Source organism: Olea europaea, chromosome 10 (genome assembly GCF_002742605.1).
Source record: "Olea europaea var. sylvestris chromosome 10, O_europaea_v1, whole genome shotgun sequence".
Lineage (NCBI taxonomy): Eukaryota > Viridiplantae > Streptophyta > Magnoliopsida > Lamiales > Oleaceae > Olea > Olea europaea.
In genome coordinates, this window is record NC_036246.1 from 10159130 (window position 1) to 10175972 (window position 16843).

The 16843-nt window shown below is 32.2% G+C and overlaps 1 long non-coding RNA gene across 1 annotated transcript; it reads left to right on the forward strand.

The window, feature by feature from the left end:
* Positions 1–355: 355 nt before the first annotated feature.
* Positions 356–1108, forward strand: LOC111401190. The gene is made up of 2 exons (XR_002703949.1): positions 356–792; positions 974–1108. It is a non-coding gene; the product is annotated as an uncharacterized LOC111401190 (long non-coding RNA).
* Positions 1109–16843: the final 15735 nt, after the last annotated feature.

Genomic DNA, 16843 nt, shown 5'->3' on the forward strand with positions numbered 1-16843 from the left:
GCTTTTATAATTAGAATGCAGGTGGAGAATTATTGATTTTTGTACTTCTTTCAAACCAAATAACATGATATTTTATGTCAATTTTTTCGATGAATTCATGGTAAAAAATATAGATGTGAAAGGAAAGTAAGGGTTCCATTTGGGCTTGCTCAGAAGGAATTAAATTAGTTTGTTTTCTCATCAATTTTGGTCTCTTCTTCATATATCTTTCTGACAAGTTATAAATTAATTTATTTTAATATGTGCTCAAGATATATATTCACAGGCCCAATGAATACATGTAGCCCAAATCCTATTGTCCAAAGTTAAACACAATATGTGTCTTTATTTGAGTCAATCCTAAATCGCCCCCCAAAACCTTTGCGCACGCCCTCTCTCTCTCTCCCTCTCCGTCTCAAAAATGAAAGATGCTCCTCTTCTTAGGCAAAACCCTCAAATCTCTCGATCAAAAACCTCAAATGGTTCGAAGAGAACAATAAATCACTATCTCCATGATCGAACGAAACTGAAGTAGGAGTAGAAATATGCGAAAGAACTTCACCAAAGAAGTTCCTGAATCGACGACAAAACGAAAAATTAAGTATTACTATGCATTTGTTGTATTTCAAAAAAGACGGGAGGTTTTTGGTGACTTCTCGATTCTTATGTACAAGTTTCTGAAGTTCTAACTTATCTTTGGATTTTCTATTTTTGCCTTTTTGGGTCGATAATTTTGGCAAGGTGTTGGCAACGAAACAAAATTGCAAGAAGAAGGGAAATCTGCAGAAGAAGATCATCTATCGACGTTAATAAGTAAATGTTTGTTCGTTTTGACTGCTTGTTCATATTTATTTTGTGAAATTTTGGTTCTTTCATGATATCTGCGAGTTTAATGGCTGTGGGGGAATACTGTGGATCTTATTAGGAATTGTTGTTCACTTTATGTTTAAGCATAAATTTGTATATATATTTATGCACGCACCAACATTTGCAGGAAGTTGGTTTCCCTTTCCGTTTCACTGGAAGAGCATTTTTTGAGGTTTATATTCTCTTCAAAGAACTCTCTGTACGCATCAAACTTTCATACCCATTTTCTTCATGAGTTTCATTCTCTACGATTTTTACTTGATACCTTTTCTTTCCCCTTTTTCGGCGATGGATGTTTTTGATCTTCCGGCAGATTATTTTTCGTAGCTGCCTTGGGATCTTTGGCTAGCTATAAGTTTAATTTTCAGTATAATCACAAACATAATTCATTTGTCCGTAGTTTGAAATTTTTAATGTCCGTGATAATTAAAACAAAGTTATTAAGGTACATAATTGGTGGGTACATTAAGCCCCTGTTTGGCCCCCATTATGTGGAAAATTTAATGGGTGGAATAGTATATTTTTGAAAAATGGATGGTTGAAAAAGAAGGAAAAATTTTCGATTTACGTGTAATATTATTTTATGGAAGATTGTATAATTGAAAATAGAAGAGAGAAAAATGAAATATAATGTAATGAAAATTAATGAGGTTCAAACGGGGGCTAAGAATCGGAGGTCAGTGCAATCAGGTTGCGTACTTTTTGCCTCTAAAGGTGCAGGGAACTTATGGAAAAAAATCCGATATCGACTACACATGGTTAAGATTTTGTTAGTGAATTTAGTTGCTATAGCTAATATTAGGATGGACCCTCAATTCCCTACAGAAGGTCATACGTTGCTTTGGTCGCGTAAATTCTTAATGAATTTAAAGAAACAATCTCCTGGTACAATAATAGTGTGTGACAATTGTACAATATGGGGCAAAGACTGTACCTTACTTGGTAAATGAAATTTGCTTGTGTTAGTTAAGTTACTACCAGCCTTGTGATAAATAAGAAAATGAGTCACTAGTTCAATTCAATTGTCACATAAATTGATATAGATCGACGCATCTCACAAGTAAATTAAAATTATCCACTATAATTTAAATCTTGGATTTGGGATTTTGACTGCGTCCAAATACAATTTGTTAATTTGCTTCCTTTTTTTAAAAAATAGCTATACAAGTGCTTGGTTTAGAGATGAATATTTTAATGCTTAAATAACACTATGATGACACATTGGACTGCAATATTCATAAGGGGAAATGAGTTGGGATGTCCACTCTTAATGTACATTTTGTTTAATTGGCCTTTGACCAAAGTTATAAAAATAAAAGGAGTTTTAATTATTTAAAAGTGTCAAAAGACTTATTTACCCTTAACTTGTAAAACAAAAATGAAGAAGAAATTGGAGTTTTTTTTCTAAATTTGTTGGAACCGTGACTTGAACCTTGGATTGCAAGAAAATATTTTAACTACACAACCATTATGACAAGTGATTGTCCTTTGTTTTTTTATGAGCAAAATATATATATTACATTTCAAAAAATTATTTTATTTTCACTTCAAAAATAAAATTTAATTAAAATTAAAATTTAACAATAACCTACCGATTGAACCATTGACCCAGTGATTTTTTGAGTCGATCATCGGGTTGGCTCTAATAACTATGCATTCATGTTCTAACACACACAATATTCTCTTCCTTTAAATTCAAAAAATCTTCCACTTCAAAATCATCTTCTCCTTAGAATTCGAACTCTTTTTTTTTAAGTTTAAAGCCATCTCTTTTTCGTAATAGATTTCCAGTGCACTCAAAGTTTTAACATTATCCACAACTTAGCAACTAGTTGAAAATAATTACTGAGTCATTTATTCATTAGACACCTATTATAACATACGAAATTTTTTAAATTAATTTTTACTGTTATATTTTGGAAAAAAAGGACAAAAATATTTTTTTAAATTTATATCTTATTTAGAGTCTAATAATTAGATTTTAATAAATAGCGATGCAATATATCGATATTGTACTCATTTTAAAGCTTGTAATTAATAAGAATTATTCGACTTGAGAAAAAGTCGATTTGAATAAGCCAACACCAAAATATTACAGTTTGAAGAAATCGTAAAATATAACTTATCAACTTAATAAAAATGTGGAATGAAAATGAGCTGCTGACACTGTTTCATTGATTTGGATAACGACATTAAAATCGTTCTTGAAACATAAAACGTCTTCGATATCGTTTCAGCATCAAATACACTCTGCTTAAACTAATTTGTATAACGACATTGAACTCGTTTCTAAAGTACAAAAAACGATGTATATGTTGTTCCGATATCGAACACACATTACTTCACTGTTTAACAGGTTTAAGCGCATGCTATAGAATAAGTAAACAACGTTTATGTCCTTTCAATACAATTTTCGACGACAATGATATCATTCCTATTCAATCGTAACTATAATGTCATACATATCGTTTCAGGAGTGATTACACTAGAACGTTATAACTGCGATATTAAATGTAATTGAAATTTACATATAATTGACCGTGGACGATCGAATCGTCATTTTTATAATTATCATTTTAATTTATCGTTTTAGTTAATAATTAAACTAAAACGATATCAATGTTATCAAAATTGTACCGAAACGATAATAGTATTGTTATGTATCAAACCCACAAAATAAGACAACGACATCCAAATCGTTATAGTACAAATTTAATGAGTTTGAAATCATTCAAATTCAAATCACAATGATAACGACATAGATATCATTTATTTTCATATAAAACGATAATTATATCGTTCTAGTTAAAAATAACGATTCGACCGTCCACAACCATCCGTCATGCCTTTAGCATACGTAGAACGATCGAAAAATGTCATTAAGTGGATTGATACCGCTCGAATGACTTAAAAAGAGCGAACGAAAATACTTTTTGTTTGAATAGTTCGAAGGTGGTATACAATCATGAGAACGAAAATATTCTTATAGTTTCTTTTAAGGGAGATCGAACCCACTTGATTATCTATTTTGATCATCCTACATATACTAGATGCAAGTTTGGTGGTCGTGGTCGAATCGTTATTTTTAACATAAACGATATAATTGTCGTTTTATTTTAACTGAAACGATATGTATGTAGTTTTAGTTATGATTTAAACTAAAATGATATCAACATCGTTAAACTTGTATTGAAATGATAATGATATCGTTATGTATCAAAATCACAAATAAAGTAACGACATTTATATCATTTTAGTACAAATTTGACGAGTTTGAAATCGTTTCAATTCAAATCATAAGTATAACAACGTAGATATCGTTTCTTTTAATATAAAATGATAATTATATCGTTCTAGCTAAAAAAAACGATTCAACCGTCCACAACCATCCGTCATGCCTTCAACATACGTAGGATGATCGAAAGATGTCATCAAGTGTGTTGATACACTCGAGTGACTTTGAAAGAGCAAACGAAGATACTTTCTGTCGGAATAGATCGAATGTGGTATACAATCATGAGAATAAAAATGGTCTCATAGTTTTTTTGAGGGAGATCGAACCCACTTAATTATCTATTTTGATCATTCTACATATGTCAAATGCACATCTGGTGGTTGTGGCTGGTTGAATCGTTATTTTTAACATAAACGATATAATCATCGTTTTATTTTAATTGAAACGATATGTATGTAGTTTTAGTTATGATTTAAGCTAAAACGATATCAACATTGTCAAATTTGTATTGAAACGATAACGATATTGTTATGTATCAAAATCACAAATAAAGTAACGACATTCATATCGTTTTAGTACAAATTTGACGAGTTTGAAATCGTTCCAATTCAAATCACAAGTATAAAGACGTAGATATCGTTTCTTTTCATATAAAACGATAATTATATCGTTCTAGCTAAAAATAACGATTCAACCGTCCACAACCATCCGTCATCCCTTCAACATATGTAGGACGATCGAAAGATGTCATCAAATGTGTTGATACCACTCAAAAAACTTAGAAATAGCAAACGAAGATACTTTCTGCTGAAATAGTTCGAATGTGATATAGAATCATGAGAACAAAAATGTTCTCATAGTTTCTTTTGAGGGAGATCGAACCCACTTGATTATCTATTTTGATCATCCTCCATATGTTAGATGCATACCTGGTGGTCGTGAACGGTCGAATCGTTATTTTTAACATAAACGATATAATTGTCATTTTATTTTAACTGAAACGATATGTATGTAGTTTTAGTTATAATTTAAATTAAAACGATATCAACGTCGTCAAACTTGTATTGAAACGATAATGATATCATTATGTATCAAAATCACAAATAAAGTAACAACATTCATATCGTTTTAGTACAAATTTGACGAGTTTGAAATCATTCAAATTCAAATCACAAGTATAACGACGTAGATACCGTTTATTTTCATATAAAACAATAATTATATCGTTCTAGCTAAAAATAACGATTCGACCGTCCACAACCATCCGTCATGCCTTCAACATACGTAGGACGATCAAAAGATGTCATCAAGTGGGTTGATACCACACGAATTCAACCCACTTGAATGACTTAGAAAGAGCAAACGAAGATATTTTTCGTCGGAATAATTCGAAGGTGGTATACAATCATGAGAACAAAAATGTTCTCATAGTTTCTTTTGAGGGAGATCGAACTCACTTGATTATCGATTTTGATCATCCTACATATGTCGGATGCGCTTCTGGTGGTCGTGGACGGACGAATCATTATTTTTAGCATAAACAATATAAATATCGTTTTTATTTTAACTGAAACGACATGTGTGTAGTTTTAGTTGTGATTTAAACTAAAACGATATCAACGTCATCAAACTTGTATTGAAAAGATAATGATGTCGTTATGTATCAAAATCACAAATAAAGTAATAACATTCATATTGTTTTAGTGCAAATTTGAAGAGTTTGAAATCGTTTCAATTCAAACTACAAGTATAATGACATAGATATCGTTTCTTTTCATATAAAATGATAATTATATCGTTCTAGCTGAAAGTAACGATTTGATCGTCCATAACTACTCGCCATGCCTTCAATATCGTTACGTTGTTCAGTGCACTTTTTTTATTGGAAGGACATCAATATCGTTTTGAGTTTCAAGAACAACTTCGATGTCATTCTTATAATGTTTGCATTTTTGCACTAGAACGACTTATATATCGTTTATGTATAGGCATATCGACTTTTATGTCGTTACCAAAATAAGTTAAGCAGTGTGTATTTCATATTGAAACGATATGGAAGACGATTTTTATTACAGGAACGGTTTCAATATCGTTATGTTATTCACTCTACTTTTTTGTATTGAAACGACATCTATATCGTTTTGTGCTTCAAAAACGACTTCAATGTTGTAATTAAAATTAATGCATTTTTGTACTACAACGATCTTAAACACTTTGTTTCAGTAGAAAGAAAATATATATTGTAATTAGATTGAGTGCATTTACATCAACTATAACTATATGAACGTCGTTTGCATTTCAATAGCACAATGACTACAAAATTTAATAAATCAGCTTGTGCTTCGAATAAACACAAAATTATAAATTTACAAGTGAGGACAATATTATAACCTTAATCTCAGACAATTATTACTCGAGAACTTCAAGAATCAAGAATGTTTTGGGAAGAATTTATAAAAATAGAAATGAACGGTCGATTAATATAGTCTTTATGGATCCATTGAATAATTTTGATCATTTATAATCTTAGCACTGTCACAAACTTAGGAACTTGGATTATGAATTATGATGATAAACAAGGAAGTTCGCCTAGTATATAAACCATCTATTACATTATATTTTCTATCGTACACACATATATACACATGTTTTCAACCTACATCTTGATAAAACTGAAGCAATAGATTGCTTAAGATGGTGAACCAATTGTTTCTATGTAAAAAAGTCATCCATCAGTAGCACCTAAAGAAAAATGAAAAAAAAAAAAAAAACAAGGTTCCCCTTTTTTCTTTGGATCAGGGATGGAAAAGGTTGACACAATATTCGACCTGCTATGTCCAATTCCTCTTAGAGCACAGTTGAGTAGGTCCGTCCCTCAAGAGAGTTGTAGTACGAAATCACAAAGTAAACATCCAGGTTTTTGAATCTTTATATTGAAAGCAAGTAAATGAGCAAGATAACACACACGATGATTAAGTAGTTTGCAGGAAATAATTCCAAATCAATTATCCATTATAAATATAAATGAAATAATAAAAGAGTATGATCCAACATAAGCTAAGGTACCGGTTTCTATTCCAAGGTATTAGTTTGTTCCGTCTTATTTGGGAATAAAAACATGCAGTCCACTGATATCTTATGAATGTACTCGTAACCATTTGAAGTCGTGAATAGATTCTTTAATCATTCGATTTTTCCAATTAAATTCTAGTTGCAAATTGATGTTCAACACCTCTTTGACTTTATCATATAATTGAACATAGGAAATAGTTTTCGCAACAAGAATAGAAGTTGTTTTTCCTTTGTCATTCCCTATATATTTTCATTTTTAAACACCTTCAACCGACTGCTCATATTCAACTGAAAAACAAACTGATATCCATTTTATATTCGCGGTGTCCAAAATTGTAATCCAATATAAAAATTTCATCAAATTTCAAGCATTGTACAGTACTGTTATATGTAAGTCGTTACGGATTGCAGAAAACGACATGTAAATTGTTATATACAAACGAAAATTAAATGTATTTTTACAGTAGACCAATAAAAAGAATAGCCAAACATGCCTTCGCAAACTTATACTTTACTCTAACTGATACAAATGATGGGTAATGAGAAAAGGGCTTGGAAGTAACCTATATCAAAACTCTAATCTAATGATAAAATTAATTCAAAATGATTGCTTACAAATAAAAATCATAAACATATATACAACAACATGAAGAAACTATTCAAAAAATGGGCGAAGAAACTATTCAAAAAAATGGGGAAAGAAACTAATCCAAAAATTGAAAATTACAACACCTATTTCTTCTCCAAATGCCCGACAATAATATTACAAGATTTTATTACTCACTTCAACCAAATGAGTGTTCAAGGAAAAGGGAATGTAGAGTTTATGGTTTCATTAAGTATAGAAAAATGATGAAGACAAAGAAAGGAATTGCATACCTCTACAGCCAATTTTTGAAGAGCAAATGGAAGGAAGGTAGAATTTAATTGGGGTCAAATGGGAATTGATATGAGAATTAGGGCAGCAATGTCTTTTTTTGTATGTAAGGTCATTTTAGTCATTTACAAATTGTATTTTTCATTTTCCATATCTTTAGGCCTTTTACCCAAAAAGTTTAGTTTATGGACTTTTTAAACTAATGTTTTGTTTGACTAGGCTTTTTAAATGAAAGCCCCCATTCATAACGTATTAAGCATTAACATCAAATAACATAATTTTAAACAATGGTAAATAAGTGTTAAAGAAGTATTTAAAACTCGTGATTCTTACGGAATATGTGAATAAAAAGTTATTTGATCAAAAGTATAAACCGGGCCCGATGGACACCACGTTACAGGCACTGGTCGTGACAATATGTGAACCGGGCTGACTATGTGCACTGACCCAACCTATCGGTCTATTTAATCACTTGAATTGTAGTATGTGAAATATATTGAAGATGCTCTCAAATTCATAGTAATTAATTTTAATAAGTAGAAATAATTTCAGACGGACAGAAAAGTATAACCTAAAATATTATGTAATTATTATCTTTGGCAACATGCTAAATGAATATCACTTTGACCATACAGAATCTAATACAAATCTATTTTTATATTGTTGCCATTCTGGATTTTATCCACTTGGCTTGGACTTGATTGATTGGGCACCAATTTTTTAATATCATTTAGTTTCTTTTAAGTGTATTGGTAGAAAAATTCAGAAATCTGTAAAACAATTTGCACAAACTAGATTGAGAGGCTACATGCAAGGAGAGTTCTGTGTATACTAGCTCACGTCAAGGGGCAATGTTAGCTAAAATACTACATGCCGCAAGTACACGAATCGCGTTCAAGTAAGAAAGTGGATTTTTTGAGTTCGGATTGTCGATCCCTTGATGAATGTATACTTTTGATTACACAACTTTAATTAATTTAATTTTAACAATAGAAATAAACACACACAATTAAAGATATGGTTTTTAAATAAGGAAATTAACTAAAATCTACAAATTAAGAAAATATGAAAATCTTGGGAATTTTCGGAAGCAAACGTCGTTGGGATTCATGGTTTCATCTAACCGTCGCCTAATTAATTTCTTCATGAACCAATTAACAAATTACTCATTTCCTACGTTAGATGCGATCTTCCAATTTTAGTTAATTACCTCTCTCGAGCAAAATTAATCCTAATTGATTGGTTTAACCTATTATACCTCTATGTCGATTAAAACCAAACAACTGCATTAAGTATTTGTGAAAATAGCTCAATGGGTCACATAGGGTTAGGAGTATATCTCTATCTCCTATACAAACTTAGGTTTCTACTATTTAATCTAAAATGCACAATATTCTCTCGAATGATGTACACTTCACTAAACATAATCATTTATAGGCCACATAAATGAAAATGCAATAAAAATCATAGTAGAAATACATGGAAATAAATAATTTAACATTAAAGAGCAAAAATATCAAAATTAATTAAAAGCTAGGTTAAACTAATACCATAAATTCCAACACAAATATTTAGCCCATGTTAAATATATGATAAAAAAGAGAATGTTTTATATGATACATTGCAAGTTTGACAAATAATGAAGAAAATACAAGATAAAGATAAAACTCATTTCTGAGCTTGCTCTTGATTTCTTAAAAACCTTGCCAAATCATTAATTGAATCCCTTGTGCTCTAGATTGTGCCTCTAAAATATCAAGGAGAAAAAAAAAAAAAAAAAGGAAGAGAAAAGAAAGAAGAATGAAAGAAAATGGAGGAGGAAGACGACCTAGCCTCCAAAACTAAGAATCCCTAGAAAAAATGACAAAAAATCAATATTTAAATGGCCAAAATCGCTTCAAGTGAATTTGTAAAAGAAGTCCCAAAATTTACGCGAAATAGGCAAAATTCGTCTAGCTAGAAAGCGGCGTGCAAGCGCCGGCATTCGTCTTGCATGCGCATCGTGAAACACTTTTGGTCTCGGTAAATCAAAAAGGGTCTCCCGCGCACGCACCAGGCTTTCTTCATTTCTTTTTCCATCTCAGTCCTTCATTTAATTGCATACAAGGCTCCTCAACTTTGATCATGTACAATCTAGTCCTCAAATTTTGATTTTCATATCACTTTTGCCCTCCAAAATTGCAACCTTAGGTCCCCAACTTTCGATACTTGTGCACTTTGGTCCCCAACTTCACATTTTTGTGCGCTTTTGGTTCTTTTCACTTCCTTTTGTCTTGTTCTCTTCCCTTGGGTGATTTTTGGCCTACAAAATCAATATATTACATAATTGTGAGTAGAAGACCATTAATTTAATCAATAAATAACATATTTAGATATTAAATAAGTGCATAAAAACACACTTATCAGGCAAACTTTTCGTTGATAAAAAAAGGGAGCTTGAATCAACCTACTCATTTGGACATCACCGATATTTATCTTTGATATTTCCTTTTTATTTTATTTTCTTCAATAGATAGGGTTAATTTATGGAATTTTCTTGCACTCGTTGCCCTTGCATTTCTTTGGTTATTTAATCATCTCATTCTTTTTTTCATATGATATTCATTCCCGGTTAATTGATGGATTCGTTTCGATTATATCCCAACCTCCATAAGCCATCTCGACCTATTTGTGGCAACCAATCGTAGTCTTTTAATTTTCTAGCAAGGAACACAAAAGGAAAACAGAAGGAAATTGTAATACCTTAATAAGTAATTAAAACAAGTCAAAAAAAAAATGGCCGGAGATATCAAGCTATAGAAAAAAAAAGCAAATAAAATAAAATAACATGAGGTAGTGGAATCCAAAACCATTTCAAACATATACAAACACGCAGAGAGAAACGGAAATAGGGAGAAAGAAGAGAGAAAAGAGAAAGGAAAAAAAAAGGAAGAAGAAAAATAAAAGAAAAATTTCGCCAACATTTTAAAAAATAAGTTCTTCTATTATTAGGCTTGAATTATTCAATGTTTAAGGTAAGTAAAAAGTTATTTATTGTCAAGTTATGTTCAATTTTATAGTCGTTAAATTTTTAAATGAAATTCAATTTTATTGAAGAATTAGTTTTAGTGGTTAAAGAGACTTTAAAAATCGTTGAAATGTGAAATGATTAAGTTTAGGTATCGCTTATTTAATTATTGAAATTACTTAAAATAATTAATTGTTAATTTAAAAATTATATCATATTTCAAGTGGCGATACAGATATCGGGATAGCTTACCAACCAGTTGATTTTGGCGTATATAGTTTTGTGCGTGGAAAAACTTAAATATTTTTAAAGTTTTTATAAATTAAGTATATTAGTAAAGCATGTGCAATTATGTGTTCGATTTTATGATTATTACGGAAATATCTTTTATTATGATACATGTGAAATTCTAAGATTACTTGGGGTACATTTATGATTTGGTATGTGAGACATGTGTGATATTGGGATCGGCCGAAAAAGTACCTATGATTATATATTTTTTCTAGTTCACTAGGGAGCCTTGGCTGTGTTCTATACTACATTGAGGGGCCTCGATCGTGTACATATAGTTCACTGAGAGGCCTTAGTCGTGTTCTAGAATTGATTATGAGAGGTCTTTGAGAATGACTTTCATTCACGGAGAGGGCCAAAGACCTATAACAAAAGTTCTTAGCCTGAGGAGCAAATTACATATTTCAATCAGCGGGTACACTTTTTGTGAATTTTTCAGTATGTTTGATATGATGAGATTACAGTATGATTATCAGCTGATGTTCATAACTTGACTTTGATATGATATTTTGTGATATTATGTAAATGTCTCGCGCTTTGACTATAATTATATGATATTATCTTGTGAATTATTCAATGATATAAATTAGATTTTTAATAAAAATGTAAAATGGAAAAAATATATTTATTTGTGTGCTTCTCCACTTACTGAGCTATTAACTCTTATATTTTCCCATATTTTTCCTTATCAGGCAGCAGTTGAGTATCTTGACACCTTTCTGGAGTTGAGCCTTTGATTTTGGAGTCAGAGCCACATGACAAAGTTTGTTAGTATGACTCACTTCATAGAGCATGTAGTCAGTATTTTGGGACGCATGTTCATGTCTAGATGTGATCTTGCATCACATGTAGATGGTTAGGGGGCTCACTATGTATTTTGTATCTACATATATATTTCATATTATTTTTGGTAAAAGTTAATATTTCGGCTTATTTCTATTGTGTTGTGTTATAGTGTGAGATTTGTGTATAATTGATCATAGGTTGGTTAGTCCTGTTTATAGGGGATATAATGTCGAAATTCTATTAAAAAATGATGTATTAAAAGTGGTAGATTGTACTTATAGTAGCCTTGATGGTGAGTCCGACTTTTAGTTAGTATCTATTATCGATGCATGCCACGTCCGAGTCAAGTAGTGTTACACAGGACGGGGTGTGTCAATTTTGTATCAAAGCATGCATTAGAGTCCATAAGTTTCATTGTACATACATACATTCTGATATTCAGCATATCATGCATAACTGTAGGCGGGTCATACCTCGTGGTGGCAAAACTCGAAGGCCCCAAGATATGTTGCCCCAGTCTCACATTGTTCCTAATAGAGATGAACTGAGAGAGTCCGAGAGAGTAAAAGAATCAGTTTACCAACCTCTTGATCAATGTGGACAGGGAAATATGATTGGAACTGATCCTATGGATGTTGAAAGAATTGCTATTGCTGTTGCATCTGTTATGCGTAATGCTGATCGAGATTTCAGTATTGAGAAGGCTACAAAATTGGGGGCTAAAGTTTTTACTGGCACAATCGATCCTGTAGTTGCTCAAGCATGGATGACCAAGATAGAGAGGGTATTTGATGTCATGGGCTGCTCGGACGATCGAAAGTTGTGTCTTGCCACTTTCTTATTAAAGAAGGGTGCATATGATTGTTGGCAGTCGATACGGAGTACATGTCTAGACCCTTCTATCATCACTTGGACAAATTTTGACATATCTTTTAAGATGTCTATTACCCTCGGTCTTGTAAAGATGCAAAGCAGGAGGAATTTTTGAAGTTAGTAAAAGGGCAAATGACTATTGAAGAATATCAGGTGAAATTTATTGAACTTTAAGTATGTCCAAGTTCTGGTAAGCAATGAAATTGATAAATGTAGACGATTTGAAAATGGGTTAAGAAAAGAGATCCAATCAGTAGTAATAGCTGCAAGCTAGAATGAATTTGACAAATTGGTGAAATTAGCTTTGAGAGTAGAAAAGAACATTTTTGATAGGCGAAGTGGTAGAGAACATACAATGTTCAGAGCAAATAGTAGTTAAACAATGATTGGTACTTCTAACTATAAACCACCTCAGAGGGACAATAGAAGATTTCGACCTGGTAAGTCCAATTCAGTCAATTCGAGTCTCAATCACAAGGAAGTAAGGGTCCTAGATTCAGTCACAGTACTATACAGCAGCCATCGACCAACTGTACTCATACTTAGGGTTCTTTCTAGAGATTATTTACTCCGAGATAAGGCGAGAGTTCTATTAGTACTAGACTTCCTTATTGTCAATTATGTGGAAGAGCTCATCTCGGCACGTGTTTAAAGTTCAAAGAGAGTGAAGTCTGTTATCATAGTGGCCAAGGCGGATACATTAGAAGAAATTATTCAGTTCTATCGCAGGAGAGTGGCATAGTACAGAGGATGCCTCATCAGCATAGTATTTATAGTATCAAACAGAATCATGTTCTGAGGGATACTTCAATTAACAGAACATGTGCAAACAATATGACCCAGTCTAATATTGCAAGCGGCAGTGGTACGAAATCAAAAGGGCAGGCAGGACGACCGAAGACCCAGGGAAAAGTTTTTGCTATGACTCAGCAGGCGGCAGAGGAGTCACCAGATGTTATCATGGGTATGTTGTCTATTTTTGATAGAAATGCTCGTATTTTGATTGATCCTGGATCTACACCTTCTTTTATGTCATTTGCATTTGCTTTATATGCGAATCAAAAGTCAGAACCTTTAGGAAACTGCTTGATAGTAAGTACACCAATAGGAGAATCACTATTAGAAAACATTATATATCGAGATTGTGGGATTCAGGTAAGGGAACACGAGCTAAAGGCAAATTTGACACCTCTTGACATACATGATTTTGATGTTATATTGGGTATGAACTTTCTGGCTACAAATCAAGCTTCAGTTAATTGCTTTCAAAAGGAGATTGTGTCTAGATAGCTAGGACAGCCTAAAGTTATATTCAATGGACAGTGTAGAATTTTATCATCTTGTGTGATCTGCTATTGAGGCCAGAAGATTACTCAACAAGGGCTGCCATGCATATTTGCTCATGTGATTGATACGAGTGCTAGCAAATTAAAACTTGAAGACATCCCAGTGGTCAAAGACTTTCCTGATGTATTTCCAGAAGAATTACCAGGCTTACCATCAGACAGAGATATGGAGTTTATTATAGATCTGATTTCAAGAACTATACCTATTATATGGGCACCATATAAAATGGCACCTGCAGAATTGAAAGAGCTAAAGGTTCAGTTGCAAGAGTTGGTAGATAAAGGTTTCACCAGACCTAGTGTATCATCATGGAGAGCACCAATTTTGTTTGTGAAGAAGAAAGATGACACCATGCGACTGTGCATAGATTACAGACAATTGAACAAAGTGACAATTCGCAATAAATATCCTTTGCCACGTGTTGATGATTTGTTTGATCAGCTTCGCGGTGCTGTAGTATTTTCAAAGATTGATTAGCATTTTGGATATCAACTTAAAATCAGGGACAGTGGTGTGCCAAAAAATGTCTTTCGGACAAGGTATGGTCATTATGAGTTCCTTGTGATGCCATTTGGGTTGACCAAATGCACCAGCAACATTTATGGATATGATTAATAGAGTGTTTCGCCCTTATTTAGACAAATTTGTGATTGTATTCATTGATGATATTTTAGTGTATTCTCGAGATCATGATGAGCACACAAAGCATCTTAGAATCATCTTGCAGACTCTACGTGATAAGCAATTGTATGCTAAATTCAATAAATGTGAATTCTGGCTTGATAGAGCTGTATTCTTGGGACATGTCATATCATCAAAGAGAATTTATGTTGATCCACAGAAAACTGATGCAGTAATAAAATGTTGATTACTGCTGAAAAAGTAATGATATTTAAAGAAAAGTTAAAGACAGCCCAAGATAGACTGAAGAACTATGCAGATAAACGCAAAAGAAACCTTGAATTTGATGTTGATGATAGAGTTTTTCTGTGATTATCGCCATGGAAAGGTGTTGTCAAATTTGGTAAACGGGGTAAATTGAGTCCGAGGTATACTAGCCCATATGAGATTGTTGAACGCATTGCTCCAGTTGCTTGTCGATTGGCTTTTGCCAATGGAATTGTCCAGAATTCATGATGTATTCCATATTTCTATGCTTCGTAAGTATATTTCAGATCCATCTCATGCTTTGGAATCATAACCAGTAGAGCTGAAAGAAAATCTTACATATGAAGAGGAACCAGTTCAGGTATTGAACAGAAAGAAATAGGTCTTATGTGCTAAGACTATTCCTTTGGTTAAAGTCTTATGAAGGAATCATACTGTAGAAGAAGTGACATGGGAAAGTGAAGAGCAGATGTGTTCTCAGTATCCACGGCCTTTTTATACTTGATCAATTGAATTTCAAGGATGAAATTCTTTTAAGGGGGTGAGTTTGTAATGCCTTAACAAGTAATTAAAACAAGGCAAAAAAATAATAAAGTAAATAATAAAATGGACAGAGATGTCAATCTATAGGAAAAAAAACAAAAAACAATAAAATAACATGAAGCGGTTGAATTGGATTGGATATCAATCCAATCCAATCCAAAACCATTTCAAACATATGCAAACACACGCAGAGAGAAATGGAAACAAGGAGAAAGAAGAGAGAAAAGAGAAAGGAAAAAAAAAAAGGAAGAAGAAAAATAAAAGAAAATTTTCGCCAACATGAGTTCTTCTACTATTAGGTTTAAATTCTTCAAAGTTAAAGGTAAGTAAAAAGTTATTTATTGTCAAGTTATGTTCAATTTTATAGTTGTTAAATTTTTAAATTAAATTCAATTTTATTGAAGGGGTTAAGTATAATAAACTAGGAAATTGAGTAAATAAAAAAAAAATAGTTTTAGTGGTAAAGGGACTTTAAAAATCATTAAAACGTGAAATGATTAAGTTTTGGTATTTCCTATTTAATTATTGAAATTACTTAAAATAATTAATTGTTGATTTAAAAATTATATCATATTTCAGGTGGTGATACAGATATTGGGACAGCTTACCAATCGAGTTGATTTTGGTGTATATAGTTCTATGAGTGGAAAAACTTAAATATGTTTAAAGTGTTTATGAATTAAGTATATTAGTAAAGCATGTGCAATTATGTGTTCGATTTTATGATTATCACGAAAATCTCTTTTATTATGATACATGTGGAATTTCTAAGATTACTTGTGGTACATTTATGACTTGGTATGTGAGACATATGTGATATTGAGATCGGCCAGAAAGTACCCATGATTATTTATTTCTTCTAGTTCACTAAGGGTCATTGGCCGTGTTCTATACTATATTGAGGGGTCTTGGATCGTGGATGAAGGGGTCTCGACCACGTACATACAGTTCGCTGAGAGACCTTGGCCATATTCTAGAATTGATTATGAGAGATCTTTGAAATTGACTTTCATTTCACGAAGGGGGCCAAATGCCCATGGTGAAAGTTCTTAGCCCGAGGAGCGGATTACATATTTCA